General features: G+C 41.1%; 1 protein-coding gene across 7 annotated transcripts in view; it reads left to right on the forward strand.

Annotated features, from left to right (window-relative positions):
- Positions 1-15,948, forward strand: part of ZMIZ1 (zinc finger MIZ-type containing 1) — a 347,321-nt gene that overhangs the window by 45,228 nt on the left and 286,145 nt on the right. For all 7 annotated transcript variants that reach the window (XM_051800871.1, XM_051800869.1, XM_051800867.1 and 4 more), the window contains exon 2: positions 3,276-3,422. The gene's annotated coding sequence lies outside the window, so the exon portion shown is untranslated. The remainder of the gene's footprint in view (positions 1-3,275; positions 3,423-15,948) is intronic.

A 15,948-nucleotide genomic window follows, 5' to 3' on the forward strand; every position in this document is an offset into this window, starting at 1 on the left:
TAATTCCCTGGTGTAATGGAATTAATAGACATCATAGAGCTAGAAAATCCAATAAACTAGAAAATCTTCCAGGTTGGTTGTGTATACAGGGGCTCCCGTTGACACAGTAGTTCCCCAAAGAGCTGATGGAGGCCCCTTGTAGGGATCAGAAGAGAGAAGGTGAGCAAGTTCTTTGCCAGTTGTGTGGTGCAGACTGAAAGTGAGGGGCATTACTTTCCCAAAATTTTATTTTCTCAATGTAAAAAGTCTCTGGATCAGTTAAGACCTGGATCCTGGCAAATGTCATGTAGGATGTTTGTGTTGAACTGTAGGAAGTGGGCTAGATTTGGGTAATGCCTGGAAAAAACACTGTATTTTCATTGTGCAGCAGGAGGAATAAATCTGGCATCATCATTCAGAAAGAAAGGTTAATTCTCAGTCAAGATCACATTCCAGAATCCCTGGTACAGGATTCAATCTTCAGCTCGGGTACTGTCCAGAATTGCTCACGTCATGCAAGATCTAATGAAAACCCAGACCTAGTTGATGGAAATGAGGATTATTTTTATTAAGCTTGATATAGGAAAGCAGCTCTGCTAAATTCATTGCAGAAGTTGACTCACACACCATCTGAGGGTGTTTGTCTCAACATATGCCTCTTCATTTATCTAATGTTAATGTCAACAATTTGTTGGGTTTTGATACAGTGTTTCCCAGTTTTCTGTTTGTTTTCTTACTGTAGTGGCTGTATACTCAAAACATTTTGACATTTTTTTTTTCATATGAATTATCTCTGGCCACGCCAGAAATTTAGTCAAGTCTTTTGGTATTGTAAGTAAGTAATTTCACTGGATTTGTCCGCTTAGAATTTGGCTTTTGGGTAATGCATTATTTCACTTCATTTTTTTTTTCCTTGCCTGAGAATTTGAGAACAGAGCAATCTCACCTTCTTCGGGGCAAGTTCTGTTGAGTCAAACCTACATCCCTAAGTGGTACTTAAGGCAGATTTCTGTCTCCCTGAGAATGTTGTTATAAACCTTGGGTTTTGTACTCAGCCTTCTTTTTTTCCACCTCTTGTTTTTATGTTTGTTTTAAAAATATGCTTCCTTCAAATCTTGTATGTCTACTTTAAATTATTTTTCCTACTAGTAAGAGGATGGAAGCATGAAATTTTTAAGCACGTGAAATGTAACCAGTATTTCAGTTCTTAACAGACTTTATCTGACGATTGTGAGGGATTTCTCTTAGCAGGGAGAAAAATACTGTCAAAAGCATCCTTTCGATTTGATAATGAAAAAGAAAAGCAAATTATGCATTTGATTTAGGGATACCAAACTGTCATGTGGTTGAGGGGGCGATACAATTTATTTTTTTTCCCTTGCATTTTGCGACCTGATCTGTGCTGAGCTGCTCAGTAAGTATTGATTTGCACATAGCCTCAGGATGTACACATGTCAGGACCAATTCACTAAGGGTCATTTCTTCTCCTTCTCTACCATGAGGGCTGTAGCACTGTTTCCCTCTTTTTAGAAAAGTATAACGATTTTGAGTTCTCCAGGTTTTGGCTTAGGTTTCTTTGCACCAGCTAGTACAAGAGGGCTGAAAGCTGACAGAAAGCAGAAGTGCAACTGAGGGGTATAAGACATTGAGAAAGTGGAATTAAACACTGGGGGAAGGTTTGCCTATAAGGGAGGAGGTCGAGGAGGCAGGTTTTTCAGTGGTTACATTTTTGTGTCAGGATCCATTCTTTCGCATTGTCAGATTATTGCTTGGCCTATTTATGGGTGCACGTAACAAGGCAGAAGAGGTTTTGAATCACTGATCTCGTTCTTTCTCTCCTTAGTGCACATTTTCTGTGTGTCGTCTTCTGTGATCTTTATTTAGTTTTTCATTGTTTATTTACACTGCCACTGTTACTTCATGAATTCTTTAAATCATTGCCTATCTAGAGGGGAATCTGGACAGAATTACTCTTGCAGCTTTAAGTCTTGCTGACAGGAGGAGAGAAAAAGAGAGCTTTTGTCCCCTAGAGAAATGCAAGAACTGTGGCCATTTAAAATTGGACAGACGTGGTGGCTTTAAGGGAGATGCTGTGATGGGAGTGCTGCCTTTTATGTTTTTTCCTCTCTGTTGGGGCCCCTTATTTAAAATCTCTTCTGGGAGGCTAGACTCTGTATGCTGTTAGCAAATGGGTTAATTATCTTTTTGAGGGATGTAGAAGTGTGTGGGGAAATGTAAGGTAGCAGAGACTTTTTTCCTTATTTTGAGAACCTGTGTTCAGATTTTCCATGGGACAGAAAAGGGTAGAGTTTTCTGTATGAATATAAGCCAACAAAATGTGATGGAGAACAGACTGGACGTGTTTCCCTTTGCTCATTCCCCACGGAAAACCTTGATTGCCGTTTCCTCAAATATGTTAATGTCTTGCATGCACCCTTTAAAATAATTTTCCACTTGATTTTCCTGCCTTTCATCAGAGGCAGGTACTGGAGGTAGGGAGGGGCCCATTAAATATGGGTGTCTCTAAGTCTCTTTAAAGTTGTGTTAGGAGTAGGGCAGAGAGTTAGAGATGGTCTTAGGTGAGGAATTATGGTTTTATGGGAGCGAAGCTGGATTTCTAAATGATATCTTTAGTCACAAAAAGGGTTTTTTTGGTTCCCTTTTCCTTCATTCTGATAGAAAATATTATTTTTGTCTTGCTGTTACTGAAAGATTCAATATAGCGGGATAGGTTGTTTTAAGAAAATAAGAAAATAGATTGCCTTAAGAAGAGTACTTGTCATAAAAAGGAAGAGAACTTTTGATTAGTTGCAAATACCTCATAATTGCAGGTATGATCCTTTCAGAGAAGAGTGCATAAGCACTCGAATGTCAGTATATACCTGTATGTTCAGTATGCATGTTGGAATTTGCCTTTTGCCAACTATTTTGATAGTAAATGTGGCTTATTTGAATTTTTACAGAAGTGGGTGTGAGCTTGGCTGAAGCATATTTACTTTACAGAATAAGTGCTCAAGAATATTTTCAAATCGGACTTTAACTAGTACAGGACTTTTTCCCATTCTGCCAGGAATCTAACTTTGCTTTTCTTAATAGTAGCTGACTTGACCTTCATATTCCGTGGTTTGATAAGGTGATGATGGAGAAAATACAGGGCACCCTAAGTTGGGATTTTGGAACTGCAGAAGGAGAGGCACAGTAGCTCTGCCAGACAAGTGTTGTAATCTGTAGCCACTTCGAAAAACATAAATGCTAATGCTTATTTCCGTTTTTCTTCTTTTTTTTCAACCCCTTAGGAAATACTGTTGTGCTGAGGAAGAAAACAACTCCCTCTTCTTTTTTTTTTTTCCTTTTTTTTTTCCCCCTCTTCCCTCCCCTCCTTTCTTCTTGCCTGAATTAGAAGCTCCAGGAATGTGCTAATTGGCGGCGGCCTCTTCAGAAAGGTAAGAGGTAATTGTTATCTGCTTTTCAAGGTGTCTTGCCTGCTCTGCTCCTTCTGGATAGGAAGGGAATGGTAGAAGAAGCTTGTCTACATGGAGTTTAGACAAATTTCTGGTTCATGTGGATTGCCTTTCTAACACTGCAGTGCAAACAGAAGCTTTGTGGGCTTCCCGCTTTACTTCTAAATGTAGGATACAGTCCCTTAAGAAAAACTAGATGATGAGATACATTTTAAATGCTTGCAGAGAAAAAAAAGTAAAACTGTTGTATTGCAGACTGATTGACTAAATCTTTGCGTGAATGTCAGCTTAGATGGAAAGACAATGAGTTAGGTCTGGAGAAGACAAGTTGAAGAAATGTCTCAAAGTGCTTCTTTTATTATTACCATACATGTACATCTAACCAGATAAATACAGATTGTTTTGCTTGTGAAGTTGTTTGGATTTGTGTTTTAAACCTGGCATATTCTCTGGGGTCTGTCATGGGTTTGTGGCTGGTTATACTACTGACAGATAAGATAGGAACTAGCTGGAGCCCCAACAGCTCTGAATGGTGTGCTTTTGTGAAGAGTTGGAAACACATGGCAGTTCTTCACCTCTCCAGACTTTTTTTAGTTTTGGGGAAAAGTGCAAAATGCGGTGAGTGAGAGGAATTTAATTTTGTAGTTATCTGGTGATGTGAACCACATGTAATCCGTGTCTGCCCTTCCACTTGAAGCAATTCAGTTTATGTGTCAGGGATATGTAAAGTACAAAAAATTAGTGCTGATCCACAGAGCATCCTGAGCTGCATGAGTAGACTCAAGTCTTTGTTATACAAACTGCATAGGTATTTTAGTATCAAAACTCAATGTTTAGATTTATATTTGCTTAGGAGCTGCAGTGCTTTGAGATGTCATTTCCTATTCCATCTTTGTGATAGATATTAATGCTCCTTGTAGTGGAGGCAGTATCTTCTCTCTAGACCTCAGCCGTTCTGGTTAACAGTTGATGTCTTAACTTGAACCAGTGCTGAGAAGTGGTTTGTGATAACTTCCTAGGTTCTGAATTGGAGATGCCAGATGTAACTTTTTCTGCCAGATTGCTCAGTGGTGCTAACGTTTGTGAAAGGTTTGGAATGACAGTGCGATGCAATAACGTCTTAAATTGCCCCAGTGAGATTTGTCAGAGTTCATTTGTCAGACCCCTCAGACTGACTAACTACACTAACGTATCGAGGATAAGCTCCAGACAGGTAATGTGCCTTGGGATGTTCTCTTTCTCATTCTGCATCTCATTCTTGATGGTGCAGAGGAAAGCTAAGTCTTTATTGAACAGCCAGTACCAGCTGTCTGGCTACCTTCTGCAATAAAGCTAATGATCTAATGGGCAAATGTTTCTTGGAGACCTTCATCCAAAGCAGAGACAAGAAGAAACACACAGACCAGCTAAAGAGTTCTCAAGGAGTTTGCAATTTCCCCAAGGCTCCTTCTATGTAATTACCTGTCTCTCTCTTTGTCTCCTATCTTTTAATGCAGGAGGAGTGTCAGACTCAAGGCCGCTAATCTTCGTTACTATGGAAAGGCTGGTTACACTCCTCATGCTGCACTTCAGAAATGGCAATCGCTGGTCCCCAGCTGGTTCCTTGAATCTAACTTAAAAATGGATGATAGCTTTCCTCATTGGTACCAGACTAAAGAATGCAGCTGCCTGTGCTGTTGCAGGCAGGCATTGCCTCCGCCACTGATGCTGTGGCATGCTGAGAGGAGCCTGCAGAAGCTGCCTTGTGGCCTCTGAACCTGTTTTCTCCCAAACAAGAGAAGGCTCTGTAAAATTCCTTTGAAACGGGAAATTTTGGGGCACACTGAGATGTGGGAGGCTTGGCTGAGCCGCAGGTGTGAAGGAAAGCTGCTATTAAGATTCGTAGCTCCAGCCGAGTTTTTGTACCGTTTCTGAATGCCTTTAAACTCCCTGGGTTGGGGGCTGAGGGAAGCACAAGCTTTCAAAGCTATTTTGCAGGACTGTGGGCATCACTTCTTGTTATTGTCTCCCTCCCAGTACATGTCTTATGCAGTGATGTGCAGTGGAGACAAGGGCCACTGCTTAATTCGTAGGGTCAGCTGAGAGGTTGTGCACAGCCCACTGCTATTTCTCTCTGGCTGGATACATCTGTTTGTCCCTCTTGCATGGCATTGGAAATGTGGAGGGGAATCCCTGCTTGCTGCTCCCCTCATCCTTTTCCTGCATATGCTTCCTGAGTTATAACACATCAGACGAATTGTCCCTCTGAAGCCAGGGCTTGGGAACGGCTCCAGCACAAATGCCTTCTCTCTGTGTACCCCTTTTCATCCTGGTGAGGAGAGGGAAAATGTCCCATGTTGAACAGGGTCCCTTTCCAGCTGCTGCAGTGACTTACATGCTCAGGAAGTGTATGTTGCTAAACCCCTTTTCAGTACCTTTGTAAAACATGCTTTAACTGTCTGCAAATGTACGGCATTTAAGCAGCAGAGTCTGTATTATCAAATGCAATCATGCAGACTGTAGTCCTCGGGGTGAAAAGCTTTGGGAGGAGAGACTGGATGTGACAGTGAAATTTGAGAACCAAACCAAGAGGAAATTCTTGCCTGTGTGTTGGACTAGAGCAGGTTCAGGAGAGGTGGAGGGAGGGGGGAAGCATAGACCCCTTCCCAGTTTGGAAGTGTTGAAGAGGGGTCAGAAAGGAGAGAGGGAGGCAGGGCAGGGACAAGGCAAAAAAAGATCAGGCTGGCAAGTGGACCACAGTTTGCTGTGTTTTGGTTTTTGCCTTTAATGGTGTGCTTTTCTCCCCCAGTTCCTCCTAGCTGAATCTGGGCAAAGATAATTTTAAATTTTTTTGTTCCTTGACAGAGCAACCATACCTCTTGTTCAGATTTTTTCAGAAGTTATGTTTTGTATCAGTGCATCTAGTATGACTATTTTGCCTTGACTTTTGAAAGAACTTTTATTTCCCTCATTATTTCCCTGTTTTCCTCTCTTATTTGTATCAACCTGAACCATCTCCAAAGGAAAGGTGACACTGCTGCTAGCTAACATTTTGGGTGGGTGATGCTGTGTGTGTTAAACAGCATGCCTATAATAATTTACCTGTCAGTGGGAAGCTTACCCTGATTGTTTGTATTTCTCTTTTCATATATAAATCAAGTTCGTAGCTCTTGAGCATTTGTAGAGCATTTCAACAATGTGTTTGTTTCAAGTCTTCGATTTTTTTCTCCCTTAAATCCTTTGAGATGTTTGGGGTCAGGATTTCTCATTCAGTAACTGTATTCAGTAAAATGAAGCGTCTGTCAAAGCTATATTGCACCTTATGAGAGGATGACAGGTTCTTCCAGAGTTCTCAGTTTGCAAAGCTTTAACTGTCTGCCGCTTTCAATCAGGACTTTGCAACTGCTCAAGGTCTTTAAGTACTTAATTAACTTTATGTTAACAATGAGCCTAGCCCTCTCTTGTTTTTTAGTAAAACCCTTGACTTTTTTCAGATTTTCATTTTATGAACGTTACAGGTATTAATTTTTTATTCTGATTGGAGAAGACTTAAATCTCAAATTTATTGGAGAAGGAAAAATAATTTTCATCCCAGCCAGCAGTGCATTTTTTAGGTAATTTGTATGTTTAGAATCCATTTACCATGTAGATTTCAGAAAGCAAAATGCTTATTTTCTGCCTCCAAAAAGATGGTTTTAAACATCTTTCATGGTTTTAAGTGTAGAGAAAGTGGAAAGTTCAGAGCTGAAATTAACTTGCTTGTAAATCACTTCTTTCATATACAAGATGTAAAAAATATTAAGAGGCAGAGTGAAAATTTAGCATATCTAGGCACAGGAAGATAGGTTAAAATGGTAGTAAGAACCATGATTTTCAATTTTCTACTCAGTTGTCTGAGACAGTCCTTTTCTGAGGGCAGACTTTACAAGTCCACAGATATAAGTGAATAGGGTTTTGGGAAGAGGTGGTGAGAACACTGCAAGGGCTTGTCTTGGGGTGTCTGTATCTGTATGGAGGTCTAGAAGGTGCTACCTCATGGTGTGTGCCCCCCACCCTCTAGTGTAGCTATGCCAATGACCATTTGTTGTCCCTGGTTAAAACTCTTCAGTTCTTAGTGTTTGCAGAGCTAACTCTGGGTTGCTTGGCTTTCCTCTAGTTTCAGAAGTTATGGTCTGCCTGCCTTAGTTGTCCGTAATGCAGTGGAGTTCTTGCTACTCCTCACAGTCATTGTGTTTGAGGCATGTTAGACGTACTTCTGAATATAGAACTGGGTGTACTTATTTCAGAGTAAGTCCTGCATGGACTAGCATGTTCTCTTGTGCTGAGTCCTCCTATCCTTCCCTATCCTGTCTAGAAAATTCTGTGCAGATTTGAATGGGCCAGGTAAATTTATACTGGGAAGTTCTTTGTAAAATGTGTCCTGAAACATTTTTATCTGGTGCTGATGTCCTTAAAAGCCAGATGAAGTGCGTCAGTGACTCATGGTCACTTAGTGCCCTGCTGTGTGATGTAAACCAGATCTTCCTTTGGTGCCTTCTCACATACAGCCTTGCCTGGCTGGACTGTGAATTTCAGGTTTGTGCTTATAGTCTGTGATTCATAACCTAAACAAGCTATTCTCTTGAAAGAGACCTCTTAAATTGCTTGTAGCATAAATGCAAAGTTTCCACTCACTTCCTTATTATTCTACCTATAATTAAAAGGAAATTAGACCTAAATGTTAGAATGACCCAGCAACTTTTATTTTCCCTTCTCCTCACCTTCCTGTCTTCCACTCCTCCCTCAAAATACGAATTTGTTGCAGTTTTAGGGCTCATGATCGTTCTGTCCCCTGTGGGCATTGTTGCTGAAGAGTGGATGCTTAACATTTCAAGGAAGGTAGAGGAAGAAAAAGGGAAGGTGTGTAAGTCTGGGGTTTGGTTTGGTTTCGTTTCTTTTAAGCTTCCCATACACCTTTGGGTATTTGTGACATTCATAAAATCAATTGACTCGAGAAGAAAATTAGATATACGAAGCAAAGCACTGTTTGCCAGCAAAATGAGCAGCTATGATATATTTCAGTCTTCAGATGCTTGGCTAAATAATGGTAACATACGTTTTTTGCTACTAGAAATTGAGATTTTGGCGATCATATGCAACTGTGAAATCTGTAGGCATATACTGTAGCAGAAGCTGTCTTTATGCATATACAGCACATGGTATTTGGCTTGGGAGAAAGTTCTTTGCTCTCTAAGAAAGTCAGGTTTTTGATGGAACTGACTGCTGTTTGTGCTTCATACTTAAAATTATTTTATTCTGGAAAGACAAATGAGTTGTATGTTTCAATCGTACTGTTGTTTTTCCCCTGTTCCCAGCAACGCAATGTGTTTCCCTGGCTCTTTCTTCTTTCCATGCTGTTTCTTTCCAAGCTTGTGATCATAATTACAGTGAGAAGTAGATTATATCCATCTGTATATTCCAGCAGGGAAACTGAGCCTTGGATGAGTTTGGGACTTTGGGGTATTTCCTTACCCACCTCTCTCTTTAAGTGTTTGTGTTATCCTCAAAGGTGACACTGGGGGTGTCAATCCGAACAGCCTAATAAGACACTTGGTATAGGGAGAGGAGAGTAAAAGGAAAAGGATGGAAGAAGTATGCAAGTGGTGGTTCATCGGTGTCACATATTAATAGAATCCTCGAATCAAGTGCTTATTCATTTTAACTAGAGGCTAATTAATCAGAGTGAGTAGATAAAATGATAAGCTGCTTTTAATGAAGTGAAGCAGCTTTATTAGCAGTAAGCAAAATGCAAAATATTTGGTCTCTGGCACATGTGGTTTTCATGGGGACTGTGGTTTGCCACCAGCTCTGGAGCGTGCTGGCCTTCTTGCTTCACTCTGCAGGCAGTGCTCTCTGTGTGTTTCACAGAGTTTCACATTGGCACGTGGCCAATTCAGAATATAGAATCAAAGCAGAAGCAGGTATAACATTTTAAAAACAGAAGAAATGTTCCTTACAGATCTTTCTCTATGCCAGGTTAGCACTTGCCAACTTCCATACTTCGGATGTTGTTATTTTTCTTTGGGGATAGCAGGCTTTATGCTTCCAAGCAAGCAAGCAAACAAACAAAAACTGTGTGGCTTTACAAGAGAGTGCCGCTGTTTGAAAAGGCAGCAATAGGATACTGCCTGTTAACTGCAAACATAGCCTGAAACCAATCAGTAGTTAACTACCCACTTGCAATTTAGGAACAGAAATGCACCAGGGTGGTGTACTTAGGTGAAGGGCCGAAGCCAGTGTGTCATTCTCTGTTAAACTGGAGCAGGCTTGCTTACTCTTGTTCAAATTATCTGCAATGCATCTGTGCTGTAGTAGTGTTCCCCAGTGTCTCTCCTGAAAAGCTGTAGAAGCCATCAGATGGGGTACGATGTGCATGGAAGGCAGGGCTATAATAGGAAGTGTATAAATGAGTCTCAGATTAAGAGAATGACGTCTGTTAAATTGGGCTAAATTAAATTAATCTAAATGCCCACATATAGGCTTGAAATGAACTTCACTTATGACTATGCATATCCTTGTCGAAATAAACTCAAATTAGCAATTTTTTTCATACAAGTCACCTCACAGCAAACTCCTTACAAACTAGCGATTCGATACGGTTCCTGTAGTTACGTTAACTGGAGAAGTGGAGCTGGTAGATGGACGTGATTTGAGAACAGGATCCTGGCAAGTAAATTGTCTTCCCCCCACCAGCCTTTCCTTAAAAGACTTTGCTTCCCAGCGCCATTCAAGTGTAAATCCCTGTGCAACAAAGGGGAGGCTGGCAGCTCCACCGGTTCAAGAGTATAAGTGATCTCCCATGCTTCAGTTGAAAGGTTGAATCCCTGAAACGCAGAATGCTGCTATAGAGGGAAACTATCAAAAGGCTGGTGAGAAGGGGGGGTGGTGGGGACGGTGGCTGAAAAGCTGTTGAGATCCTTGAAAGCGCAGTGGCAATTTTTGCCTTTACCATAAAGTGACCTAGAGACGAACTCGACAAAGGGAAAGCTGCTGTTCAGGTGAAGTTGCAATCACCAGCTCTATGACCTGGATTTTACTTGCTCTCTGCCTTAGGAACACAGCATGCTGCTCTTCTTGCCAGCACTGTGTGTGGTGCCAATATTTTGTCTACAGTGTGCATTGAGTCCCTCTTAGTTTTCCTGTTTGGATTATTCTTTCTAACGACTTTGTGTTGGGAGTCTCAAAGCTTCAGAATTGTAACTTCTGGGTATGCAAAACAGCGTATGAAATCGTGGACATTGGGTTTTACACTGAAAGGACGAGGTTAATCTCACACCTTCTGAAAACCTTGTAAATATTTGACTGGCTACTCGGCAACACAGCTGAACTGGCTGAGTTAATGCTTAATGTGAGAGTGGTCCTGAAGTGCACGGCTTCGGTGATGGGCCAAGGGTCACAGGGTGAGCAGTGGTTCCCCATGAAGACGGCTGTTCTCCCTGTTCCCTGTCTTCTGGGGTGGCCACCACCCCACCACCACCCTCTGCAGGCAGGAGGGGTGAGATAGCTGCGTCCACCTCTGCAGGCAGGAGGGGTGAGATAGCTGCGTCCACCGTGGACAGAGTCAGCCTGGTGTGGTCAGGTGGCAGTGAAATTGGTTTGGGCTGTCCTGCCTGACTCTCTCTGCCCTGGTGCTTTTGCTGATCTGGCAGTGACGTGAGGGTGAGCCTCTCAGGCTCTCCACAGCTGCATCTGGATTTGGAGTAAGGTTTTTATGCACATGTAAAAATGGCACCAGTAGCCAGTTGACAGTAACTGGTCACTGGGAAGGAGCAGCCTAAAGACCAGTGCTCAAGTCTGAGCCTGAGCATGTTAGAATTGTAAACTGTAGGTTCTGATACCTGTCATGCCTTGATAATTTAAAAATACCCCCATCTTGTGTTCTGAATGAGTGCTCTTTAGTGTTAGAAAGTTAGCACAAAGATTACATAGGAAAATATTTGCAGCTTTATGGACCAGATAACTGAAAATCTTCTTCTTTGTTTTATGGGAACGAGTCAGTGCAAGACAGCTTTTGCTTTTCTGATATAAAGATTGTTCATTCATAACATTGTACCATGTCAGCCCTTCCAAGTGGCAAGGACCTTAAATGTCAGTGCAAATGGGAGAAGGTTCTTTCCGAGAACCTCAGAATCCTAACAAACCACAGCATTGTTTAAAAATAAGTATGTTTTTAAACTAACTACTGATTGTTTAGGTGTAATGAATGTTGCTTGAGGATACCAGCAGTCTGAGATGATCTCAGAGACAAGCATAGTGTACTCCACTACCTGTGTAAAGAAGTAGCACTGCCCCACCTACTGCTCTGTGAGATGGAAATGAGCAAACCTTTGATTATTGAAAAATAACCTTGTTACATGGTGTTAAAAAAACACTTGCTGTCACTGTTTTTTTAACTATTGTTGCTGTAGAAAAAAAATTGTTCATTTCTGACCATAGTTTAATAGGGGTTATATTTACAGTATTTACCCAATCTAGACAGCTAGAGAGGCTTTAAAAATACCCACAGCTGATTTCCAAAGGAACTGCTTGCCAGTATTGGCAGGGGTAGATTGAGAAAGGAAGAAAAAAACCTCATGGAAGAAAGAACAAAGCGTGTAGCTGTCTCCAGAGCAAATACAGTGGATGATTAATGTCTCTGAATAGTGTAATTGAGAGTGATGGTATTTAGTCATGTGACACTGTGCTATTTTTTGGTGACTGCTCCAATTTTTTTGGCTCTTGGGGTTCCCTCAGCATTTCAGTCTAGGCCTGGCATAGAGGACTGTGCATCTGTGGTCAGGACTCAAATTTAAGTTGTTTGATACAGTCTTAAATTGAAAATAAATTAAAAGAGTTGCACATGGTGCTTGCAAAATCCAGTTATGATTATTTTTGTCCTCTCCACCCCCTTGATATAAGGAATCTGAAAATTGGGTTTTTTTCAGACATCACTGGTACCCGTGTGCTTAGTGCACCTTAATTAAATGTAGCTACTTTATACCTTATATCAATAATACAGTAGCAAGTATCTTTTAATTATTTGTGAAATTATTTTAATTTGAGTTAGTGTGACACCTACCTAATAACAGATTTACAAGACATAAGTCTTTGCATATGGCATTTCAGATAAAAACTAAACAAGTGCTACTAACATAGTTGTGATGATGTGCAAATAAATTTGGTGATTCTTCTTGATTTTTGAAACCATTCCTTACATAAAATGTGTATGCTTTTGGTCTTGGTTTTTTGTGTGCGTGTGCATGCTGAGAAGTTACTTTACATGCCCACTTATTGTTTGGTAGTCTCCATTTTCTAGTCTGTGTTTTTTGTGGCAGATTCTTTGATTCCTGAAGATCAATTCTGAAAATAATTTATTACTGTATTTTATCCCGTTTGACAAAAAATGTCTCAGGAGAAAATGAGTGTTCAGGAAGGAAGGCACTAGTGTTGGAAAAAGTCTGCTCCACCTGACATCCTGGTAAGGAGGTGTGACCTCAAACTGGGACTCCTCTCGGGAAGGAACGGTTCAGTACATTTGACTTCCTTGCTCCTGATCCAAACAAGCCATGAGGAAGAAGCTAGAGAAGATGAGCTTTAGGAAAATGGAATCTTATCCTGGTGCTGTGTGACTTGTGACCAGAGCACCTCAAACATATTTCCTACACCTTCTTCTGTTAAGATCTGCTATTGTGCAGACACCTTTGAGCACTGAGCATGGCCCCAGCTGGCAGCTGTTGGTTTAGGTGTTTTTATAGCAGGCCACAGTGCTGGAAAAGAATATCATTCTTAACAACCTATTACCAGAAGGGGAGTTGGCATCCAGGCATTGGTTCTTCTGAAGGACTGCGGCTTATCATGAGCTCAGCCTAGATTCAAGTGAAGTGTAGCATTTTCTTCCTGAAAGTGTTCAGCAGGTGCCACTGTAAAATGAGAGTCTGTTGGGCCACTTCAAATGCCAGCCCTGTATTTCTAACTGAACACATGAATGACATAGCTGGGAATAGAACGGAGATTTCCTGATGTCCATTTCCCTCTTATAATTACCAAGCAGCACTGCTTTCTTCCTCACTGTAAACATGAATCAAGCCAAATGGCATGCACAATTAGCTTTTTTTTTTTTTTTTTTTCAGCAAAGCTGGGGGGAAGGAGGGAAGGAGGAGGGGACAGGAGATAAAAAGGGGGAGGGGAGAGTCATTCAGGGACACTGTACCTGCTGGGGGCACAATGTAATAACCACCCGAGCAGCCTGGGCTGCAGATGCATTGTTATCTGCAGAGTCCCCGATCTGGGAGAGCTGCAAAAGGTTTAATGCAAATCCGAGACCTCTGCCATTGTGTGAGACAGATTAGGGCTCATTTGCATTCCTTCTCCTATAATAATTACCTAGCAAGGAGTGCCTGTTACCATTAGCTTCATTCTGTTTGCCTGTGATAACGCCATCAGCAATCTCTTCTCCACGGATTGTGGACACTGTAAGGAAGGGCAGTGGGCCAAAAAAAAAAAAAAAAAAAATCTGTTGGGAGAGTAGTAGAAAAATCTGGATGCCGAAAAATTAAAATGCAGATAATTGTAGTAATAGCCATTAAATACAGCTGGAGAAATACTGTGAGCTGAAGAGTAAAAGTCAATATTAATCCATAATATTGATGAGTTGTATGGTTTCAAATATCAGTTAAGAAAAGCCAGCACAGGATTTTAACTGAGCTTTATCTATGGTGCTTCAATAGTTTTGTTCTGTTTTCAGAATTGACTCAGATTTTTCTAAAATTAGCGCAACTAGAGATCAGTGTTATCGAGAGATGTTAACAGTCTAAAACTGATGTGATGCATCAGAAATTAAGGTAAAATTCAGCACAGTGCAACTTTGGGTCCTGAAGTTATTGAAGCAAAGCAGTATTCCTGACTTAGAAAAAAAGGCAGATATTTGGGTGTTTTTTTACTGTGTTCTTTTGTTTGTTTGTTTGTTTTTAAGATGGGAGGAGTTTAATAGCAGAAAAGGAATGCAACTAAACATGGAAGATGAGAGTGCTAAAATCAGCTTATCCCTTCTACACACTAATTGCGTATAGAAAGAACATGAAATATTTGTGACCAACATTTGCAGTTCTTGTCCTTAGCTCTCCTTTCCTTGGTTTTTGCCCTCTGCATCCTGACAAAGAAGCCACTGGGGTCACCCCACCAGAGGCAAAGAGCCCTGAGGTCCCCTGTTCAGCTGTGGCTCCTGCCTTGAATCCCCAGCCTTGAGCACATGCTGCAGCAGCAGAGCACAGCTGCTGGGCATGGGGCTGAGGGCTCATTTCAGGGCCTGGCTGTGTGTCCCCACAGAAGGTTGTCTTTGGATACTCCTAGTGCAGGGTCGATGGGGAACTCGGTTTGGAAGTGGAAAACATGCCACATATTCTACATGCACGTTGACATCAGAGAGGGATCACCCTGTGCCTGGGCAGCCTCTGTTTTGTTAGAAATTTCCCTGGTTTGGTGCAAGCTTTCCCTTGCCAGAATTTTTACAGTGAAGTAATTCCATCCTTCATAGGGGAGAAGTGGTGAAGAAGGAAGAAAAATCAAATTAAGCCTGTCTTTTATCTGCAAGCAGCCACCTTACTTGTGTTTAAATTTATGATGATTTCTGTCCTGCAGCAGGCTGTCAAAATGATGGGTCTCATAGTTGGGTTGTTTTGGGTGCTTTTGTTTTTTCAAGTGATACTTTGAGGCCATGCTACCATATTCACCTTGTCATCAGTGTGGAAGCAGCAGAATGCCCAGGATGCTGCCTGAAGAGTTGGCCACAGCTCTGTGAGGGGAGAAAGTGGTGTGGGGTTGCAAGGGGCTCTTCTGTTGATGAGCTGTTGGGCAGCTAATGAACTGTGAAGAAAAAAACCTTGGTTACTTTGACTGGCACCATTTCTGGCTGTTAAGGATTTGGGTGGTTACTGTGTTGCCCATAAAATTTGATATAACTCTGAGGAGTTTAGAGATCCTCATGTGTGAACATCCTTAGTATGCAATCAAGTTTTCTGACATTTTCCTCTTGTCGTTGCATTCATTTTCTTAAACTGTGATAGCAAGAAAAGAAATTTGGCAACACTTAATGTCAAGATACACAGATAGGGCTAAGTGCTGCCTTCAAGGATATCACTAGATATTTGGTCTTAACCAGAAGTTATATTACTCTAAAGGATTAGAGGGAATGATGGAGAACTGGAAATGTTCATAGTTCCGAAGTCTGGGGTTTTTTCCCCTTCTTATTTTGCCCTCTACAATAAAGATCACAAACATGACAGGTACACAAACGGAAGGGGAAATTAAGTTTAAAAAAAATAGTTTGAAAGCATGTGTTTCTTAAAGAAAGCAAGTACTTGTAATTCTAAATACAAACTGAAGGATACAACTATGTTTTATTTAAAGCAGCAGCATAAATCTTTTGTTCATCTTCAGACCTTTTTCTAGGAGGAGGAAATACAATTTGGTGCATAGCTAGTTCTGTATAAATCATTTACAAGTTGTGCCATCA

This window comes from Manacus candei, unplaced genomic scaffold (assembly GCF_025592945.1).
Source record: "Manacus candei isolate 608988 ecotype Guabito, Panama unplaced genomic scaffold, ASM2559294v1 h1tg000050l, whole genome shotgun sequence".
Lineage (NCBI taxonomy): Eukaryota > Metazoa > Chordata > Aves > Passeriformes > Pipridae > Manacus > Manacus candei.